The sequence below is a fragment of the Diabrotica undecimpunctata genome, chromosome 4 (assembly GCF_040954645.1).
Source record: "Diabrotica undecimpunctata isolate CICGRU chromosome 4, icDiaUnde3, whole genome shotgun sequence".
Taxonomy (NCBI): Eukaryota; Metazoa; Arthropoda; class Insecta; order Coleoptera; family Chrysomelidae; genus Diabrotica; species Diabrotica undecimpunctata.
In genome coordinates, this window is record NC_092806.1 from 91,087,153 (window position 1) to 91,111,925 (window position 24,773).

The window sequence follows — 24,773 nt, forward strand, 5'->3', positions numbered from 1 at the left end:
AGAATATATATATAAGGTAATCAACCTAAGTATTTACCTAATCGAATTTAAAAAATTACGAAAACAACTAGAAAACTTTAAGGTGTATATCGAATTGATTGAAATATATTTATAAATTATATTATACTTATAGTTTTTTTACATATATTATATAGATAACTGTTCTTTTGAATCTTTTGCCTATCTAACCAAAAACTCTACAGACCTCGGGAGGAATACGACGGTTACATATAGCTCATATACTAAAATTATCAGTGTTTGAGCAAAACCATTTTGGTCAAAATATATCATGTATCTTTCTTTATGTGCCGTCTTCTACCGAAAGTTGGCGACCATCAAACGATAGGATTCTCTGTTTTATGCGGCATGTATTATTTTCGTAGCTTCTGGTATTTGAAACCATTCTCTCAAGTTTCTCAGCCAGGATTTCTTCTTTCTGTCCAAATCTCTTCTACCTTCAATCTTGCCTTCCACGATTAGCTGTAGCAGACTGTACTTATCATTACGAAACATATGGCCCAGGTATGACGCTTTCCTCCTTTTAACAGTTGTTAACAATTCCACCTCTTTACCCATTCGTCTTAATACCTCTCTGTTGGTCACTCTGTCTGTTCAAGGTATTCTCAGTATGCATCGATACAGCCACATTTCTAGAGCCGCTAACTTCTTTATAGTTGCTGCTGTTAACGTCCACCCTTCAACTCCGTAAAGTAGCGTAGAGAGTACGTAGCATTTCATGGCGCGCCATCGGAGGTTAACGCTTAGGTGGCGGTTGCTTAAGAGCTTCTTATTTTGATGAATCTGGATCTTGCTATTTCAATTCGGATCTTAATATTCACGTCTGGGTCCCACTTATCATTTACTGTATATCCCAGATATTGAAATCGGTATACTCTTTCAATACGTTCGGCTTCAATATTCAGGTCGATATGTTAAATGTTCTTTTTACTGATCACCATAAATTTAGTTTTCTTTCTATTGATCTTCAGTCCAAATTGGTTGCCAGATGTATTTACTCTATTTAGCATCATCTGTAAATCTTCAATATTATCGGCCAGTATAACAGTATCATCTGCATAGCGAAAATTACTTATTGGTACGCCATTAATCTTGATGCCCTCGTTGTACTCTTCCAGTGCCTCTAGAAATATTTGTTCCGTGTACAGGTTGAAAAGCAGTGGCGAAAGAATACAGCCCTGTCTAACCCCTCTCGAAATGGTTACGTTTTCACTTACCATATGTTCATTCTTAATGTGGGCTGTTTGATTCTAATATAGATTTTTTGTAATCTGGATGTCCTTAGTGTCAAGTCCTGTAAGATGTAATAGTTCTATGAGTTTGTCATGTTTGATAGTATCGAATGCTTTCTCATAGTCGATAAAACAGGCGTAAACATCTTTCTGTTGATCTAGACATTTTTGAATCAAGACCTGTATTGCAAAGAGCGGCTCTCGAGTTCCATATCATGTATAAATAATCTAATACATTTAGAATGAGTGATATATCAAGAATTTGTAAATAAACAGGAGAGCATTACAGTATTTTTTAATATCGCAGAAATATCATGACGTAAAAGATATAACATTTTGGAAATTGATTGTATGTAGTATTAAAATTACACAAATGATGTTATTAGGCTGAAATTATAATAGAATACTCTTCTGTTTAAAGCTTTCTTTTTCGCAAAAATAACGCCATATAATAAAAGAAAATAGAAGGAAACGGAATACCTCCGGGATCAGTCTTAAATCTAACTCGTTTTCTTCTAGCTATCAACGATATACTGAATCACTGCATTTCACTAGTAAAGAGAGAACCAACTAAGTACTTACAACTTGGTTCTATTCGCAATGGCAAAACTTTAAGAACTGTTAAAAAAACCACACAGATACAACCGTACAACCTAGATCCGAGAGACATGTCAGAAGATCAAACTGGTCACACTCTGTAATGGAGTGGTATCTATCTGACCTCCAAGCTATCCATCCACCCCTCCCCTTCGCAGCCCGTATCGAAAGGGGAGACTTTATACTGATCGTTAATTTAAATGCCCTGGGTAATGACAGATCTTTTGTTTTACTTTGTGGTTAAGCTACCTGATTTTAGGGGTAGATAAAAGAGTTTTCAACCTTTGAATTACTAAATTTATGTTTACTTAACATGGGACCTCTGTTCCCAAAAAATGTGTGTTCCAGACAATTAAACAAATGCTCGTTTTTTGTCCCTTCTGTTATCAAATTGTTGTTACTACTATGTGATTTTTTTTTAATATTCTCCTGGATCGTTTATCTGGAATCCAACTAGCTACTGTTTCGGCCGTCTATGTACTGTTCTGAAGTTTGGTCGTAGCCAGTTAACACTCTTATCATTCTCGTTGGATGATTTCTGAGATTATTTTATATTGCCCTCTCCTCCATTGTTTTTAGAATTTTTTTGCTTTGTCTCTCTAAATAATACATATCTTGATGGGGCGTATTTAGGTGTTGACAGCCTCTCTTATTATGTTGTTTTAAGCTGTTTGTATTTTTTCCTGTTTGTGTTTTATACGTATGTCCCCAGGATGTTGAGGGATTGGTTAGCGTTGACAAGATTATGCTATTTGCCATCCTTATTTCTGTTTTAAATCTCATCGTGCTTTTCTTTACTATTAGTGTGAAGCGTTGATATCTTAGTACTTTTATTTTCTTAATTTTTTTTTATGTGTTCTGTAAAGGTCAGTTTACTATCCATGATATTTGACCCCAAGATATTTGGCTTGATTTGACCATTCGATTAGAGTATTGAATATTTTGAATCGTTGGTCTGGTCTGTCTCTTTTTCTTGTACATGACGCCTGTGTTTCTTTCATCTATATTGACAGCTATTTTCCATTGTATGCACCATTCTTGTAATTGGTTTTGTACTTCTTGCAGGTCTCTTGTTGCAATATTGCGGTTTATGCTATTAGCTGCTGTTGCAGCTAGTATAAACTACAGTCTGCGTGTAGACTCTATCATCTATATCTCTGCCTATAGACTTATCATTTTTTGTGGACTCACTTGTGCGTAGCTTCTAGTGGTAAGTGCTTGTACATTTTATGACATTGATCCTTGTTGGTACCTGTTTTGTTTGAATTCATCTGTTTGCACATTTTGGATCTGTGTTCCTATCATTTTATGCATTCGTTGCTTATATATTCACCTTTATCCTCGACATATTTCGATCCACAGTGGCAACTTTAGGCTTCGTGATAGTATCTGTGATAGTTATAGCACTGTATGGGCTCTCTGTCTCTCTTTATTTCGTCTTCTAAAAAATAGTAGAATTTTCTTATCTGCTCTTGAGATATGATGATTAAAACTTTTATTACCTCAAATCCTTTGTTGTTTAGTTCTTCTTGAATTTTTTTGATTGTGCGTTCGATTGTGTGTTCGATTTCTAGCCTTTTTGTTTTTTCCTCATCGATTGGATAAGCAATCCAATCAATAATGCTGGTTTTATTGAATTAGTCAAATAATTTGATCATTTCCAAGTATTCGTCTCTGTGGCTCGTTCGTATATTGATAAATTTACCGAGATTTTGTTTGCCGATATTATTTTTTTTTCTGCTGCACTTTGTAGCATATCTTGGCTTTTGTCAACTGATTTTAAAATTATTGCCGGTGGTTTTGGCACTTTGCTATCTTTTTCTATTTTTTGTTGGGTTTCTGTTTCTGTATTTGTCTCTTGTATCTTTTTTGACATTCCTTGAGGAATGCAATATTTCTACCTTGTCGTCGCTCTCTGCCATCTGCTAGTGGCTGGCTGCTTTTTGGCTAAGTGGGGGCCCGGTTTTCGTAGATGTGCGCTCACTACATTGTACGTGGATGTACTTGAATTCAAGTAATTTGGTAATTAGTTATATGAGGATGCTAGTGCTTTGATATTTAATTACGGGACCTCGGTTACCAAAAAGAACAGTCGTTCGGGAATTAAATACGGGCTGTTTGTGGTGTATTCAATTAAACAATAAAGTAGCTTTGGTTTAACTACTGGACTATATACTCTTAATACCTTCGGTGTTAATTACTGGACTATACGTATTTAAACCCTCTGTTTTGTTGAAAACCCGGAAGTGATCTAGTGTCAATTTGTTCTAAGGTTATATTTAAAAGTAAGGTCCTGGAGGTATTTTACTCAAATTTGGACATACCAGCGATTTGGCAGGTACTTTTCAATTTTATGCATGCAAAACCATTCGATAAGTAATTTCGGCTCGGATTCTAAAGAAATTTTGAATACATCCATTGACATAAACAGTACAGACATGAAGAATCAAAATGTAGTTAACTAATGAACAATTCCAAGAAATTTTTTTAGATTCCAAGAAAAAACCAAAATTATTTAGCACCCCAACATTCTCATAATCATTTCACATCTCAGAATCGTTCCACAAACTTCCGATCAGAAAGTAATGTATTCAGGCCCAACCGAATTCCTAATGATCGGTTACCTAAGCCACAACCTATGTCAATAGCATCCAGAAATACATTAAATTCAAACGCTAGATCAAATCCCAATAAATACAATAATTATCGGAGAAATTATTTCCCTAGACGAATTCCTGATACTATAGCTGAGGAGCTATACACAAATAATTATCAAAAGGAAAATAATAATCCAAGAGAACCACAACATGAACAAGTAAATAGCTATTTTAAAAATTCTGAGTACGATTTACCACAAAACGGTCAAGGTGACCAAAATTTTCAGATAGATGCCTCGGAAAGGAAACAGTCAATATAGAAATAAATTCGAATAATCCCCTACCATATATTGAAGTAGGAAATTCAAAAATAAAATTGCTAATTGATACCGGTAGTGCCAGGTCTTTGCTACGACCAAGTATCGCCGAAAAATATTTTCCTAATTGTATATACCAGTCAAATGTAGATATTATAACTGCTCTTTATACTAAGACTATTAAATATCAAGCTGAAATACCAGCATTTCCAGAATTCAGAAGTAACTTTTATATTCATTACATCTTATATGATTTTCACGAATATTTTGATGTAATTTTAGGATTAGAAGATATGATGAGAATGAACTTAGTTATAGATTTTACTATAATAATAACTTAGTTAACTTAATTAACTTAATTTAACCAATAATAACTTAATTTTACTATAATAACTTAGTTATAGATTTAACTATCGCACTTTAATAAAGTTGCGAATTGTCTTTCACGAATAGATACCGATAATGAAATAAATGTACTAGAATCTGAATCTTTGTGTGTAAATCTTCATGACATAGATGATGCAATACAAAAAGAAATAGAAAATTTATCAGTTCCAAATCAAAAAATTACAGATCAATTGTTTGATCCAAATGACTTTTATCTTCCTGAGTTAAGCAATGAAGAAATTTCTGAAACATTAGATGACAAGAATGAACAAGAAAAAAGAATAAACATAATATCGGATATACAAATTAGACCCCCAAATGTCAATCCAAGTGGAAATGAAGATACTGATGGAAATACAGTACATACTTCAGCTGAAAATCCAATTCTTAGTATACCAATCACAGACCGAGCCTTGAATTTATACAAAAATCAAATATTATTAACTTGTGGAGAAATCAATGAAATAAAAACTAAAACACAAAAGATATTTGAGAACACAAGACTATTTGTTATCTTACCTCAAAGAGATATGCAAAAAGGAATCATAAATTTTGTTAAAGATTATATAGACCCAAGAAGATTATATGCTTTATATCTTAGACCACCACTATCACATGACAATTAGTAAAAAACCAATACTAAACGCTCAACTTACAATCAACCAACAGAATATCGAAAGAGTCGAGCAATATACATATCTAGGCACCAATTTAAATAGCCAATGGGACCACTCAACAGAAATTAAACAGCGAATAATAAAAGCAAAAGCAGCATTCGTTAGAATCAGAACCATTTTCAACAGTCGAGACATATCATTAAAAACAAAATGCCGTCTATTGAACTGCTACATATTCACAGTTCTGCTCTACGGAATGGAAGCATGAACACTGACTGTTGCATCTATGAATCGGCTCGAAGCTTTCGAAATGTGGTGTTATAGGCGCATCTTACGTATATTCTGGGTTGACAGAGTTACTAATGTGGAGGTCCTGCATAGAATGGGGAAAGAATGTGAAATTCTCATGACCGTCAAAACTAAAAAGTTGGAATATCTAGGACATGTAATGAGAAATCAAGAACGTTACGGCCTTCTCCAGCTGATTCTCCAAGGGAAAGTAAATGGTAAGAGAGGACCGGGAAGAAGACGCATTTCCTGGCTTCAAAATTTACGAAAGTGGTATAACACGACTACCACTGAACTGTTCCGCGCTGCAATAAATAAAGTAAAGATAGCCGTGATGATCGCCAACATCTGGAACAGATAGGCACTTTAAGAAGAAGACTATCACCTGAAACATTTGTAGTTGCATTGCAAAATTACTTCAAAAATTCTACATTCAAATTTGTGCACTGCACAAAAATATTAGACGATATAGAGACTACCGACGAACAAAAAGAAAAACTTAACTATTATCATGTTTACAAAAAAGGACATCGTGGTATAAATGAGCTAAAAATGTCAATGACTTCACGATACTACTGGCCTAATATGTCAGAAGATATAGAACAGTATGTCAACAATTGTCAAGTTTGTTTAAAAAATAAATATGATAGAGACCCACCAGTCATTAAATTTAAACTTACACCAACACCTTCTAAGCCATTTGATCATATTCATATGGATGTATTTAGAATATCCAATACACTATTTATTACAATAATTGATGCATTTTCCCGATACGGACAAGCATATCAAAAAATTCCTAGTATTAGTGGAATTTCAATAGTCGATGGTTTGTTAAACTATATCACACATCATGGATTACCCTATAAAATAACAACTGACTCCGGCACTGAATTCAAAAACTACGACTTAGAAGATTTTTGTAAATTACATAAAATAGAATTACATTTTACCACTCCTAAGAACAGCAATTCGAATTCTCCTGTAGAACGTTTTCATTCTTCCTAAATAGAACATTTTAGATGGCTTAGAGAAACAAATAAAGATATGTCAGTAGAACAATTAATGAAACATTGCATATTATCATATAATAATTCAATTCATTCTGTTACTAAATTTACGCCATTTGAAATTATTAAAGGACATATAAATAATCCAAACACATTCGACAATAATGATCATTTAATTTTATCACAATATGTGCAGAATCATAAAGAATCTTGTAAAATATTATACGATAAAATACATGAACGAAATGCAAACGTAAAATACCCACAGATAGAAAAACGCAATTTAACGAGGTCAGACCCACACGATTACACAAATGAAAACAAAGCATACATTAAGAGTGGAAATCGCAACAAAGCACTTCCTAAGTTTAAAGAAACAACTATTGTCAACGATCGTGGCTTGTTGTTGGAAACAGATAAAGGATTGTATCATAAAAGCACAGTTCGCAAACCCAGATCTAATAAAAGAAACTTTTTGCAGGTTCAACAAAATGAAGAAAATAATCGTCTTGATTCTGATACAGATGATATACCAGACGTCCAACCAGGTTAGAGTTGACATCGATATTAATATAACACCTCTTGGAAACCTTTTACTCCCAATTAAATTAGGCACATGTAGATTAATTTATAGTAAACATACATTTATTCATTATATAAACTTAAAAGAAATAGTTAGACAAGTATCTTAAAGTTAACTTTCAAATAATAAAAACTAATGTAGTGAAAGTTAATGCCTCAAATCCTATTTCATATCATGGATTGGCAGAAAACATGTTAGAAAGAACAGAAGTTTTAATTAATACATTACAGAAAAAATTAGAAAACATCTATCCCCATATTCGATCAAAAAGAGGCCTAATTGATGGCCTAGGTAAAGTTAATAAATACTTATTTGGAAATATAGATTCAGAAGACGGAGATAGATATGATAAAGCAATATAATTACTGGAAAATAATCAGAAACAAATTATTCATGAAACGAACTTACAAATATCTTTATACAAAAAACTAATTGATCATTACAACAAATCTCTAGAAATACTTTGGCAAAACCAAGAAAAACTGCAACATAGCTTACAGAAGTTCCAATTAGAAATTCAAAGTACTATAAACAGTTTGGGAAATTATATTACTTTTCAAGGTACCATAAGTCAGATAAATTTAGATTGTCAGAATATGATAGATTTTATTGAAAATATAGCAAATGGAATTATGTTTTCAAAATTAAACACATTACATAGTTCAATTATTTCGAGTCAGGAAATTTAGGATATGATTAAATATTTGCACAATATTTACCAACCTTCTCAAATTCCAAAATTTATAAATATTTTAACATATTACATGCTATTAGGGACACAAGTAACAAAGTTCAAAATTGATCTTTGCTACTCACATTCCTATCCTAAAACCAACTGTCCTTGATTTTTATCATATTTACCCAATAATTCAAAAGAACAAGATGTTCACTCCCACATACCCTTATTTGGCACGAACCTCCGACGAGACGCACCTACAAAAAGAAGAATGTCCCATTTTAGAAGAAACATATTATTGCAAAGAAGATACCATACTACAAGACAATTGCACCTTGCGTTTCCTCAATGGTCAAAATTCAACCCAATGCTTTACCACAGAAGTCACTCTTCAAGAATCCATTATCGAACAAGTTACTAATAATGAAGTATTGATAATGCCATCGACATCAGAACGAGTCCAATCAAAGTGCAAGAGAGACCAAATTTTCGAAGTACACAGTCCATCTCTCATCAGTATACCAGAAGATTGTGAAGTGATAATCCATCTCCATCTCCATCCAATGGCGCTACAGCCCAAATCGGGCCTTGGCCTCCTTCAACAGGCTTCTCCAACCATCTCTATTTACCGCTGTTCTTTTCCATGAACGCGTTCCCAGGCAGTTCCTGGCATCCTCATCGACTTCATCTTCCCATCTCTTTTTAGGTCTTCCAACAGGTCTTTTTCCCTGCATTCTTGCATTTAATAATTTTCTGGGGATTCTATTCTCATGCATGCGGACCACGTGCCCTGCCCATCGTAATCTCTGCAGTTTAGTATGTTGTGCTAGAGGTGGTTCGCTATATTGCTCGTATATTTCTCTATTGTACCTAATTCGCCAGTTGTTGTTTTCACTTATTGGGCCCAGGATCCTACGTAATATTTTTCTTTCAAACACATCTAATGCATTGGCAGATTTCTATGTCACCACCCATGTTTCGCAACCATAACTTACTATGGGCCTGATTATTGTTTTATAGACCCGGAGTTTTGTTTTCCGGTGTACGTCTCGCGATTTGAATATGTGGCCCATCGCGAAATAGGCTTTATTTGCCAGCACAAGCCTTCTATTTATTTCCGGTTCTTCTTCATTGCTTGCGACCAGATCCATTCCTAGGTATGTGAATCTATTTACATGTTCTATATCGTCAATAAAGTGTTGTTGCACCGGTCTATTTGATCTGGTTTGTATGAGTAGTTTTGTTTTATTTGTATTTATTGCTAGCCCTACTGCTTCTGCACTCTGTTTCAACTCAACGTAGGTTTCTTCCGCTGCATTCATTGTTCTGCTCATTATGTTTATGTCATCTGCGTATGCTGCTAATTGGGTAGACTTGTTTGTAAGTATGTTATTTCCGCTCACCGTCAACCGTCTAATTACATATTCCAGAACAAGATTAAAGAGCGTTGGAGCTAGTCCGTCGCCTTGTTTCAGTCCTTGCGTTATCGTAAACGCATCAGTGATCTGTCCCTGAATACATACCTGTGCTTCTGTTTCTGTCATTGTCATTTGCACTAGTCGTATTAATTTTGATGGTATGCCAAATTCTTTCAGTATATTAGGTAGAATTGTTCTATCTATTGAATCATAGGCTTGTTTAAAATCTACAAAGAGATTGTAAACGTCCATGTCATATTCCCATGCTTTGGCTAGTATTTGTTTAACTGTAAATAGTTGGTCAATGGTAGATCTATTTTGCCTAAACCCTGCTTGATATTCCCCGATGTTCGGGATACAAAATACTCACAAACATCATTAATCGAAGACTACATCGGGGAAGTGATAATCAACCAACTGTAATTCAATAACAATATTAAAATTCATAGAGGGAAAGCTCTAATTTTACCAAAAATAAAATATTTTTCCACAGAAAATATACAAAAATTCCAGAGCCATAATATTACCAAAATTGAATTTGAAAATCTTTACGCAATTAATAATATGGCCAAACAATTAGTACCAATTAGAGGAACAAATATTCCTTTGCATACGACTCCATTGGTGACCACCTCAGTCATAGCAGTTATTCTAATCTTGATCATTCTGTATATTATTAAACAAAGAAGATCAAAACAACGGAACGAGCATGATATAGAATTACAAGAAGATTCCGGCATTGAAGAAGATTCCACAAACCAGCATCCCAAAAATAACTCCGTTATTTTTCGGACTCAGTGAGGGAGGAGTTACGCCACTGGATTCCACAGAATCTGCACATTGTAGGACAATAGAAACTACGCAATACAATATTATAAATAGATGGACATTTCAATTAAGATAACTTTTGCTTCATAGTTTTTGCTACATAACTTTTGTCTGGTAAACTTTTGCTTCATAGTTTTTGCTACATAACTTTTGTCTGGTAAACTTTTGCTTCATAACTTTTGTTTGTTAACTTTTGTAAACTTGTATTTTCAAAAAGTAAATAAAATAAATTTTAAAAACTCCTTTTCAAAACACAAAGTTATAATTCTGGCGATGTTTTTGTTTGGTTCTGGGATTTTAAGTTACCTAGACGATCTTATCGTACTAGCTTATTTGATGAACATTTAAATGATCTTCAGTCAATGTTGAACAGACTAGATCAGTTTAATCTTATTAGATGAAATAACTTTTCAGACTGATCACCAACCCCTAAAGTGGCCGCGAAGCCTGAAATCTACTACAGAAAGATTGGCAAGATGAGCACTCTTGGTCCAAGGCTATGACTTAAGCATCGATTATCTGCCCGGCAAACGTAAAATGGTAGCCAATACACTTTCCAGACCACCATGTGGACACAATGATATACTTGTATTGCGATGAAAATTGACTTACCCCAACGGTCGGCATATGAGACCAGGGTGGAACAATTAAAAGACCCAGATGTGCCAAAATAATCCAATCATTCTAAGACCCTAATTAAAATAAATATGTGAAATTGTCAAAGATATAAGGCCTCTAACCAGGAACCAGATGGACTGTTACAAGCCTCTGTGTATGGGCAATATTTCGAAACACTTGTCATCGACATATTTGGACCGTTACTTGAAGTATCGAAAGTGGAACGTTAGATTTTGGTTGTCGAAGACACATGTACTAGGTGGGTGGAGATATTTGGCTAACTTAAGGATCCGCACAAGAATGCGCTATGAAGATTATTGACGAGGTATTCTTACGATTTTACCTACCACGAAGAATTATCAGTGATAATGGTGTGCAATTCGTGTCTGATGTAATAGAACAAGTTTGCTATGTTTTACAGATAGACGAGACTTTTAGTTCACTCTATTGCTCTTTTGCTAATATGGTAGAGCGTAGTGTTGTGTCAATCGCTCATTTTACGAGAACCGAATCAATCAGTGACCGACTCCGAATACAATTGAATTATTTCAATCGTTCGTTCGTTTCAATACTTTTCGTTGCTGTTTAAAAGAAATAACGAGTAACCGACTGATTAAGCTGAATCGACTGTGTATTCACATGTGTATTCACCTTTACTTAATTTATTGGAATATCACGTTTATTTTCTCACCTAAATATATATTTTTTAACATTTAAGTTAGTACTTATTATTCGAGAAGCTAGAATTTATTATGTTTTGTTTTTAGGTTCTTTAGTCTAACTCAAAAACAATTATAAATTTATATGGAAATATGTGCTGCATTCAAATATAAATATTTATTATCATTTAAACGTTTGGTCTCGCTGTAGCTTTGTTTAAAAGGCGTGCAAATAGATATTTTATGATTTTAACTACCTACTAATTATTAACAACACAAGCAATCGCGAGGGCCTCTTAGAATATTTTCCAGTTCCAATACTCCCGATCTGTAGCTAAGTTCCTGCCTTGCATTCAATACAGTAAGGTCTCGTTTTATGCGGTGAATTACGTTTCACAGAGAAGCGCATATAAAAAGATTGCATAAAAAAAGACATTACTTGCCTTGAAAAAGTAGGGATACGTCCCCTAGCCTTTTAAAATTATATAAAACCAAGACAAAACAAAAAAAGTTTCCAGAAATTAACAGAAATAGGCTGCATGATAAATTACTTCGAATATCTAAAAGAAATTCGTACAAAAGCTTAAAAAATATTTTTATTTATTCATATCATGTTGATAAACAGGAAAACATGGGAACTTGTTTATTTTACTAGTAATATTGTTAAAAGTAAACTAATTATTTATGAACTTCGTCTGCAGGTGGATGTTTTCCTAAGTTGTCTCGTTCTAAAACGTATTTAAAATAGCTTAATTCTTCAATACTCTTCCAGTTTCTACTTTCTAAGTTGTCTCGTTCTAAAACGTATTTAAAATAACTTAATTCTTCAATACTCTTCCAGTTTCAATCATATTGTTTTTCTATCAATTTTTTAACATCAACTGCTTTTTCTTGTTTTACTTGTAAAGTATATTTTGCTATTATTCTAGGACAAAACTGGTCCATATTTCTATTCGTTTTTGTGACTATTTATATTTATTCATATCGTGTCGATAAACAGGAAAACAGGAGAACCTGTTTATTGTACTAGTATTGTTGTTGAAAGTAAACTAATTATTTATGAACTTCGTCTCCAGGTGGATGTTTTCGCAAGTTGTCTTGTTCTAAAACGTGTTTAAAATAGCTTAATTCTTTAAGACCCTTCCAGTTTAAATCATAATGTTTTTCTATCAAGTTTCTAACATTAACTGCTTTTTCTTGTTTTGCTTGTAAAGTAAATCTTTGCCTTTTAAAGCACGTGTTCTACTTAGAGAATTTCAACATCCTATCTCTTAATATATTGCTACAAAGTAAGTAATATTGTTACTCGATCTTTGCTTGCTTTAGCACTCTCTCTGTGATCTTGATACATATTATGAAATGCATTTCTTTTTATAAAGCCAATTAGCTATCCTTTGCTAGCTGAAAATTTTTAACAGCTTGGGGAGTGGAAGTTGGTGGCTCTGACTGTTTCATTAACTCATAAAACTGAAGAGCTTTTTCTTGGATTAAATAACCACTTACAGGAATTCTGCTTTGAATTAGTTCCCAAATTTAAATTGCAATGGCTCTTTCTGTTCTTTCTTATAATCATCACACACCATTTGAGTAAGATGAAAATTTGGCACTTAATTTTGTACCAGAAATCTTCTTATAGCAACTTCTTTCTTCTTAATTGCTCTTACAATTGATTCGCCTAAATTAAAATGTTTTTCAATTGTCGTAAATCTTTATCCTTTTGTTAAGCGATCTAAATCGTTTCCAATGACATTGATTGTATTTAATGTTTTCTTTTTCTCCATTGGGTCAAATAAAATCTTAAAAAATAATAAAAAAAATTAGACTTGCGATAATGAGATGGCAAAAACCTCTTCTAATGAAAAATAAAACTTTACGACACTTACTTGAAATGTTTCAATCCGAAAACCGTGCTGCTTATTATACCGCAACTTGTAATCAGCAAAATTTTAAACAACTTATTATAAAACATAGCACCGCTAAGAGAAAAATTATTTTAAAACAATAACAGGTTATACCTTTTAATGTAAAACTCGCAATAATGTAAGAGGGACATAATGTAATAATAGGCTCACTTTACTGACATCTTTTTTTTTCGTCTTTATAGAGGGGGGTCTGGAATCTTCAAAAGACATCCCAGTGTAGGACGCCGCCTGACTGACCTTAGTGCAGGATTCGTTCTTCATACTCCCGGCGATAGTTTCCGAGGTATTTTAAAATGCCCTCTCTTCGCCGAGTCTACGCCAAACGCCTACCTTCATCCAGCGATCCGGAAGCAGAATGGCCGCTGTAAAGCCGGCATCACTTCCGAAGCACTACCTTTAATCATTCATTCTCCATTCATACACATCCACACTCCATTCATCAGCAAGAAGGCTCCTTGTCTCGTTCCAGGTAGCGCGTAGAAGACCCTTATCGCTCCTTTCTACGGCATCATTTCCAGACAGGCATTTCCTCCTTCCCCACAGACTAACTCACGCCTATCTAACTCATACAGTGTGACCCACTTCTCTAGCTGCAACTTCCAGCATATCTCACTCTTACTCTTGCCGTTCCATTAGTCCAGGTGTCTTTCTTCCTCTTCCTTTTTTTTGATCACTGCACGGATATGCAGTTCGATGTTCATCTTCTCTGTTGCGCAATGCTTCGAGTACACTCATTTTTGCATTAATCGTGCTTTTCCCTTTACAAAAACCAAATTGTCTCCGAGATAAACCACTGACATCTGGATGTGAATAGTTAATATTTAATTATAATAGTTAATAATAGAAATTTTGGATGAAATACAAACCGCACAACTTTAAAATCGCATAAAAACAATCGTCATAAAAAGAGGCCTTACTGTATTTATTACTTTAATTTTTCATTCATGCAAATAAACGCATTCAGCCGATCAATCTTCGTCGCAAGTGAGGAACGACCGAAGACCGAAAGTAATGAGGGTATTGGCTGTGGGATTTTGTTTTGGTTCGACCGGCGCCGTTGGTGGTCGATCAATCGATTTTTGTTACCACACGATCGGATCGTTATGAACTAGCGGGATTCGGTCGTTCAATACTTGAAGTGATTCTGACACTAGTAGAGCGCAAGGATCTTCTTCCTTTGCCCTATCCGTTTCGGACGTTGGCTATTAACAAGGCTATTTTGACTTTGTTTACGGCACCTCTGAACAGTTCGGTCGATGTTAGTCCGAACCATTGTCGCAGGTTATGCATCCATGAGTGTCGTCTTCTTCCCGGTCCTCTCCTACTGTCGATTCTTCCTTGGACTATTAACTGTAGCAGCCGGTACTTAGTATGCCTCATGACATGTCCGAAGTACTCAAGCTTCCGTTTCTTTACGGTGAAGATTATTTCTTTGCTTTTGCCTATTCTCTGCATTACTTCCACGTTAATGATGTGGTCTGTCCAGGATATCCGAAGAATACGGCGATATATCCACAGCTCAAAGGATTCTAGTTTCTTCAGGGTGGCTTCCGTTGTGGTCCATGCCTTTGCTCCATAGAACAAGACCGGGAATACATAACACTTGACCAGTCTTAATTTTAGTTCCATTGAGATTTTGCTTGTGAACCACTTTTTCATATTGTTGAACGCGTTTCGCGCTTTTTCAATTCGTGATCTTATTTCTGTTGACTGGTCCCATTTTGTGTTGACTGTGGTTCCAAGGTATGTGCATGTCTCCACTTGTTCTATTTTTCGGTTGTTTAATGTCAATTGCATCGGAGGTTGTTGTGTTCTGCTGATGAGCATGCATTTAGTTTTAGCGCAAGGATAGAGATCTAAAATCAAGACTTGCTATGCTTGGAGTAACTGCTTGGAGAAATATGCTGATCGACATTTGAAGGAACCCAATCTATTCAAAGGAGATTTAGTATGGGCCAAAACAACCGCTGCCAGTAACAGGTCGAAAGTTCAGACAGCTAAATTTTACCCGAAGAGAGATGGACCCTATTGAATTAAGCTATTGGTATCGCGTGTGAGTTACGAGGTTTGCGGAGTGGACAACCTTACTGCTCTTGGTGTGTTCCACGTATCCACTCTTATGCACGTTAACTCGTGTGTAGTTGAAGATCCCACGGCTGAAGTACCAAAACGAAAATGAGGATGCCCAGGAAGAAACCTACATCTTCTGCTGACCCCTATTCTAATGAGTTCGATGCCAGGGGGAGACTGTAACAAATTATAATCCCTAAGGTAACGCCTATGGGGGTATGAAGGATGAATTAATTATGTGCATCAGCAGATGTCAAGTGATTTAATGTGTTTATGTGATCCAAGAAGTGTTTTGTTATCTGATATACAAACTTAGATAAAATAGATAAAGTATTTGTTAGTTGTTGTTTTAAGAGTGAGTTGATATTTAACCTTCAATAAAGAAACACATATATTTATCCATGAATATAAATTTCTTGTAGCAAAAACCCTAAAAATCCCTGAGAAAAAGTAAATTCATGCTACACAATTTTATAATTTAAAATGTTCTGTCAAAGTAGATTAGATATAATGGGAGCGTTTTATCAAACCAAAAATGGGAGGCGACCAAACGATACTACTAAACATCATCATCATCATAATTGGCTCGCCAATCCTTTGTGAATCTTGAATATTCTTCTTCCACATCATCAATCTATCTTCTACGCCCTCTACTTCTTCTGTCCTCTGCGTTTGAGAATGTCAATCTCGTCGTGCACTCATTATCTGACATACTACTAAACATACATCTGGTTAAAAAATATATTATTGGTAAACTTAAAACTATTGTCTTAACAATTTAGAATTGTCTTAAACGGCTTATGACCTCCGAAGGAAGCTGTTACATTTTTTTTATAAGCATTTTTAGTCGAAGAAAAGATATCTTTAATATTTTTTAAATACATTCATGGAACATCACACATAAATGTATAATACAACAAGGTCTCATCCACCTTTTTACTACAATTCGAACAAAATTCAAATTTCTGAACTCTTTTCCTGAATCATAAATATTTTATCCCTCCTTAATTAATCATAGCTCCAGAAATCATCACCACATTTATTCTATACTACAAATTAGTAAATTTATTATTCTACTTTTCACCTTTTAGTTTAAATTAATATCAGCAATTTCTATATACATAACAGAATTATAGACATAATTACAAGCCTTTATTCATATTAAAAATATATAATAATCTTTCTCTTACATTTTCATAGATTCTATAACCTCTCTCGCAATAATTTGACAATACACCAATAACTCCATAGCTTTACTCATTTAAAAGAACTTCCTCCTTTAACAAGCAGTGCTAAAGAGTCTCAATCTGAAGCCGAATTTATATCTGCGTTCCATTTAAAACTGGATTATAACAATATGAAAAGCAGAACTCCAATCAGGGTAGGCTACAAGCGGTAAGAAAGTGAGGCAGCTGTCTCAGAGCGCAGTGTCATGGTGGCGTAAAATAATATACTTTTTATCTTAAACAAATAATATTTAATCGCGAGAGAACAACAAAATGATACTTCCTCTAGTGCGGGAATGAAGAACATAATTTACAAAAGTCATAGATCAGAGATGCTCAAACTGCGGCTGGCAAGACACTTTTGGCTCTTTGAAGGATTATTTGTGGCTCTAGATAAATTTATGAGTTTTTTCTCGTTTTTGTGTTATTATATTTTAAAAAATTATTATCTGCGTTTAAATGTCTTTTAAATTACTGACAACAAATATTTGTGACTAAGTGAGTTTTCGAGTTCCAACATAATTATAACCCAAAAAACATTTGGAAATCAAGCTCTACAACAAAATATAAGACGACTCCGATTAGTCAATTTTACAAATTTGTATTAGAATTGAAGTATCCTGAATTAAAAAGACTGATTGTTAAATTATTACATATTCAGAATAACGTACTTACTAATGCGAATCATTTTATTTCACATTAAAATTCATGAAATCCAAACACCGATCAGTAGGTGAAAGTGGTCCACATTTGGCTATTAACCTTTATTAAACAAATATACTCCAAGGATTCATCAGAAACTGGTGTTTTTAAATAAAACTTTAGTTTACTCGGCACTTGTTTTAAGACTTAAAAAGCTGCATTTCAAGTTTACGATTTTGAGTTTGATTTTCTTTTAACAAATAGCCGAAACTGCCCTAACGGAGAGGTAGTTTCAGCTATATAGAGGGGAACATTCGGCTATCCATTAAAATACATAACAATACAAAATAAAAACAAAAAAAAAATCTTAAACGTTTATATTTTAGTTATACATAGCACCTTATCTTAGATTTAAGTCACAAAATTAACATTAAATTAAAAAACACTTGCAGTTCTTGCAGTTCCCTATGTAGAAGAGTAAGGCAAAATAACAGCAATGTCTTTTTTTCTACTACTAAAATGTCGTCGACTGTAGTAAACAAAAAACTAGTTGTGTTACGTTTACGGCGTAGAAATTTAATCCCGTATTTCTTATCCTCGAAAGTAGTTATTTTACCCACATAAAAAATTTTTGTCTCGGAAACTACAAATTTCACCAAGATAAAATTTCCCACATCAATCTTTTCATTCTTAAAGATGGGTCCCAAGTCTTGAAAATCTTCTTTATCGTCTGACGAACAACTCTTGCGTTTTCTACCGATTGCAACCAAATTTTTTTGAATGATACCTTACTCTTCTTTAAGCACAGTCTCTTTTCACGTACTGCTTCTAAACTTTGCATTTTTGGTATTCCGGCGTCTCCATATATATTGTGGCTTTCTTGTTCTGTGGCTTGTGACGCCCTTCCGAGAATGCCTTTCGAAAACGCAAAATGGAAAAAGAAAGTATGGCAAGAAATTGTCAGATTTATTTAAAAATAGGCTTTAAAATACTTGAAAAACAGTTATTACCAACGAGCACGAGCAAGGTGTTGAATTTCCTGAAGAGACTACGTCTTTAGTAACTTCAAAAGCTACCGAAGAAACTGTTGCCTTCACCACAACCATCACCAAGCGCGGCTGCTGCAAAATATATTGTGATATTGTAACGCAGCATGAATAAATTAACATTTATCGTTAGAAGTGTATAAAAATGGGCTGATTTTAATAAATACGTTACATAAACCAAAAACTATTGATAAAAGTATACAATACCATTTAGAAATAGAAGAATAGGAAACAACATTGGGTAAAAGTTTTATTAAAGATTAAAAAGATTTTTAAATATCATAGAAGACAACATTTGGCTTTTTGAGGTAGTTTGAAGTAGATATTACATGAAAGATAAACCAGAAAATTTTTGAAATTGGTAGAAATTTTAACCAAATTTAATTCGAAGCTGACAAAATATATTGGTTGAATTGAAGCTAAAAAGTCGGCTACTGAAACAAAAAAAATGCAAATACATTACTAGGGAAAGATATTAATTTATAAACATAAATCAAATACACTAGACTTCAGAAATTATAAAGGCACTAATATTCACTCCGATCACTATCTCATAGCTGAGAGTCTTAGAGCACGTATTATATCAAACGCTAGGAACGATAAAACTACGCCAAAAATAATCAAATATAACGTTGATAAATTAAAATGTACTGACGTCGTAAGAAAATTTCAAATATTCTTAGATCGTAAACTATTAGAATATTCCAGAAGTAAAGTAGATCGCACTGAATTTAACACAAATTGGCATTTTATAAAAACCACGCTGGAAAAGAAAAATGCGTATCGAGCAGAATAGAGAAGAATATCGAGCAAATAGAAGAGAGAGCAAAAACATTAAAAGCGGCAACAAAGCAATAAAGAGTTCGAAGAAATGAAAAAATGAAATAGAGAACACGAACACAGAAAATTTTACAAACAAGTTAACACAAAAAGAAAAGTTTTCAAGCCGCAAGGGAACCAAGTCATGGCCCATAATGGAATTCTTTTGAACGCAGAATAGAAGTACTAAAAAGGTAGCAGGAACACTCTAGTACGCTACTTAATGGAGAAAGTAGAGCTAAAGGCAGAGATGATACAGAACTAAAACAGGGGAAAACTGAGCTACCAACTTTGGAAGAAGTGTATAAAGCAATTCAGTCTCTAGTCAGAAACAAGTTACCAGGACACAATATATAGGACTAAATAAGACAAAGACTGCCATTACATCTTCGTAGATTTTAGGGCAGCGCACGATACTGTTAACAGATTCGAATTATATTCGGCTGTGATCGAATTTGGAGTACCAAAAGAATTGGTAGGAAATGTGAAAATGAGGAAAGTTGAATTTAAAGTGGTGGTACTGCATCAGAGAGATGCGTTATCATGCACGCTATTCAACCTAGCGTTAGAAAAAGTTATTAGAGATTTGGGAATAAACTTAACGGGTACGATATTTATCCGTAGTATACAAATAATGGCACATGCTGATGATATCGTGATCATTGGAAGGACTCGAAATTAAGCAGTTGGGCCTTCAGACGTATCAAAAACGCCATTGAAAACATCAGACTTCTGACGCTGAAAATTAACTATATGCCGACTACAAAAAAGTTTAATAAAATAACTTAGAGGTGCAATACGAATCTATAGAAACGGTAAAAGAATTCAGCTACTTCGGTCACTGATTGACTGCAAAAACAACACTATCTATCTATCTAAAGAAAAAACAAAAATAATATGCGTTTATAACCGCTGTTATTTTGGCCTAGGCGCTTAACTAAGAGCGAGAAATATGTCAATATCAACAAAGTGCAAACTTTATAAAACAATAATATGTCTAGTGCTCACTTACGGATCGGAAACATGGGCAATGACGATTCGAGATGGGGAGTTACTACGAATCTTTGAAGGAAAAGTATTGAGGACCATATATGGCGAAGTTATGGACTAACAGGGTCTGTGGAGAAAGCAATATAATTTCGAAATCTATAGACTTTTTGGTAATGCATATATCGTGAAAACCATCAAAATAAACCGCCTAAGATGGGTGGGCCACGTTATGAGGATGGATGAAAGTGATTCTACTAAAATAACCATGCTAAATAGGCCGGTTGAAAGAAGACGAAGGTGGCAATTGTGCTGGACGATTAAAGGAAGATTTGAGTAAAGGGACGGAAAAGACATAAACTCGACAGGGAAGGATGGAAGAATGTTTTGAGGCAAGCCAGGGCTCACAAAGAGCTGTAGCGCCAACTGATGATGATGAATAAACATTATCACAAAAAATTAGAAATTATATTCTGGATCTCATAAAAGAGGCAAAATATTACCTAATTATTTTACACCCAACACCTGATATAAGCCATCAAGATCAATTGTCTATAACGGTTAGATTTGTTTTTCTTGCACCAAATATGGATGTTGAAATACGTGAATATTTTCTAGGATTTTATATTGTTGTTTATAAGAGTAGAGAAAATCTAACAGAATTTGTTCTAAAAACATTGAGACCTTTTTGTATTCCAATAAATGACTAACAAGGTCAGATCTGTTCAATGGTTCAAACATGATAGGCACCAAAGCGAATTCTGGATATTAAGTCTTTTTTGTACGTTGTGCAGTTCATAAATTAAATTTGATTATTTACAATGCTGCACAAACTTTTTGTGAAGTGGTCGAATTTTTCCTAATAATTCAAGAACTTTTTTCTTCTTGGACTAAAGATGAAACATTTGTTTAGATAAAAAAAATTGATAATAAAACCTGTTAAGTGACACTTGATGGGAAAGCAGAGTTAATACTTAAAGGCCTTTGCACCATAAAGGCCTTTGCAAATAAGAGAATTATATGATGCTTAATTTTTTTAAAGCTATTATATTTTATAGTATTTTTTTATTACTTAGAAGCTTTAATTGAGATTAATCAGAATTTCAGTCCAAAATATGTCTATTTAATATTTTTATTTGCACTTTAGAACTAATTGAGAACGATTTCCAAATTGGAAATAAAAACTTCAAATTAACGTATTTTTAAATGAAATTATAGTTAATTTCCATTAAAGACTGTAAATAATGTAAAATGATATATATGAAATATTTAGAGATTCATATCTTGAGGCAAACGCTAAAAATATGTCACAAGCTTTGATACAAAAATTTCAGTTTTTTTTAATAATTTTTAACAAAAGTTTAGAAAGTTCATCGACCGATCTCCAAATTTCGTTCAGTATCATAGAAAAATAAAAATTAATTTTAAATCATGTCTTTCGGAAGAAGAATTTGATATAAGATTCAAATTGATATAAATAATTGTCTAACAAAATAAATGTAGAGCCAAATTATCATAGCCAAACATATTTCCTTCGCCCTAGACTAAAAACAAAAGACTTTGAATATGGGGGTATCAAGATAGTTTGGTTCCGTAGTAAAATATACGTTTACCCTGGTTAATGCTAACTAAATGAACTAGCACATCGAAATAATCTAGAATCCCTGGATCGCCTGGTCAGAACACATGACGATAATAAGATTTGCCTCCAACCAACAAGGACCAGCAACTAAAAGACTCAGACCAAGCGATCAAATTTGTCATCTAAATATAGAAGGTATTAGTAGAAGTAAGTTTGAATACCTCCAAAAAATTCTCACTGAAAATAATATCGACTTGATTGAAGCCGATAAGACAGTCCAATTTTTCTTTACGGCTTTTTTTTCTTTGCTAACATTAAATCACTAACTGATTTTTCCAACTTTTTTATTAAAAACTAAAACAAATTTACAATGCTATGTATTCCGCCATTCTAACCTCTCTTCTTACTACTACAACCTACCTCCCCTTGTACATTGCTCATACGGACGAGTCCATTAATCTACAGGTTGCAACTACACATTGTTGCCAGACTGACCTAAAAACCTTATACATAATATATATTATGGTTATACAAAATTAAAAGTCCCAAACATTCCCCCCACATTGAAATACCAATTTCAACATAAAGCTTATAAATGTAAAAACTGAAAAATAGAAAATTGTCACATAACCAACGTTTATATATTTGAAAAAAAAAATGAACACTTAATCACTATGATTGTCCTGTGAGGTGACAAAGTTTTGAAATAGAACGTTTGTATTCTCCCATGGCCACTCGCACATTTCCGTCTGGACCACAGAACAGTTCCTTCACTCTTCCTAGTCGCCACTGGGATGGAGGCAGATTGTCCTCCTTGATGATAACCAACTGTCCAGTTTGAAGATTATTGGAATTCTTCAACCATTTTTGCCTTTTTGCAATCCAGCAAGGTACTCACTCGACCATCTACTCCAAAAATGTTGATGTAACATCTGACATGTTGCCAACGAGACAGATGATTAACTGGTATCTCTTGAAGACTTGGATCAGGAGCTGCAGTGAGTTTGCGTCCAATAAGGAAATGAGAAGGTTTTAATCCCTCAAGGTCGTCAGGACTAGAGGAAAGAGGGACCAAAGGACGGGAGTTTAGAACCGCTTCAACCTGTACAAGAAGAGTACTAAATTCCTCGTATGTAAGAGGAGAGTTAACCAAAATTCTCCGTAAATGATATTTACATGATTTCACGGCCGCTTCCCATAAACTCCCAAAATTTGGAGCACGTGCCGGAATAAATTGCCATTGAATTCCCTCATTACCTAACGTATTACTAATTGTTTGTGATTCTAGTTCCAAAAATTTTTGTAATTCTTTTAATTCAGTATTAGCCCCAATATAATTTGACCCATTATCTGAATAAATTTTAAGTGGTTTGCCACGTCGTGCGACAAACCTTCGAAAACATGCTATCCAGGCTTCGCTGGTTAAGTCTGATACTACCTCTAGATGAAGTGCTTTAGTTGTAAAACACACAAAAAGATAAATATAACATTTAATTATTTGTGAACCACGACCACGTTTTGTCTTCATTGGAAAAGGACCTGCATAATCCGTTCCCGTTACATAAAATGGAGGATTTACTTCTACTCTGTCTTTTGGTAAAACTCCCATAATTTGCTCCAAAGGAATAGGTTTGCCTCGGAAACATCTCACACAACTGCGATACACTTTCCGCGCTAAGTTTCGTTCTCCCAATACCCAAAAATTTTCTCTGACAGTACTTAACAATTGCTGCGGGCCACAATGCAGCAACCTATTATGTTCCATTTCAAAAACCAATATGGTAAACCTGTGTTTAGCACTTAATAATCGAGGATGTTTTTGTGAATAAGGTAGATTTGTCAAGTTTAATCTACCCCCCACCCTGAGACATCCTGCTTTATCTACGAAAGGATTCAAATTAAGAACACTTTTCTTCCAGGGTTTTCCATTTTCCAGTGCCATCATATCTGCTCCAAAAATTTCTTTTTGTGATACCAATACCAACGCATCCATAGCGTGCTCCAATTCCAAAGGAGATAGTGAACTGGTTACATCAAAATTTCTTGATCTGATCTTTTTAACATATCTAAAACTATATGCCACAGCTCTCCTTAACCTATTTAAGCAACTGAATTTTTCAAAATGAAATAGCTTTGGGTTTTCTTCAGTAGCTATGTGCGAAACTACTGCATACCTCAAGTCTGGTAATTCCACCTGTGCCTCATGACCCAAATTTGGCCACTCTGACTCTTCCAATTTCAACCATTCAGGCCCAATCCACCAATATTGTAAACCAATAATTTTCGACGTAACATGCCCCTAGATAGAAGATCTGCTGGATTGTGCTCTGATCTCACATGTCTAAATTCACCACATTTAGCAATGGCCTTAATTTGACTAACCCTGTTTGCGACAAAAACTTGTAATTTACAAACATCAGTTTTAAGCCATCCCAATACCACTGTAGAATCTGTCCAATAAAAAATATTATTAATTTTTACTGTAAGAGATGCTTGAACTACTGCAACTAATTTAACCAACACCAATACAGCACAGAGTTCAAGTCTCGGAATTGTTTGTGCCATAAATGGAGCTACTCTCACTTTAGAACACAACAAATTTAGTGTTACCAATCCCTCATGGTCTATACTTCT

General features: G+C 34.2%; 1 protein-coding gene across 4 annotated transcripts in view; it reads left to right on the forward strand.

Moving 5' to 3' along the window:
• The window catches only part of LOC140439760 (peroxidase-like), a 489,498-nt gene that overhangs the window by 417,644 nt on the left and 47,081 nt on the right, over window positions 1-24,773 (forward strand). The gene's annotated exons all lie outside the window — the stretch shown is intronic.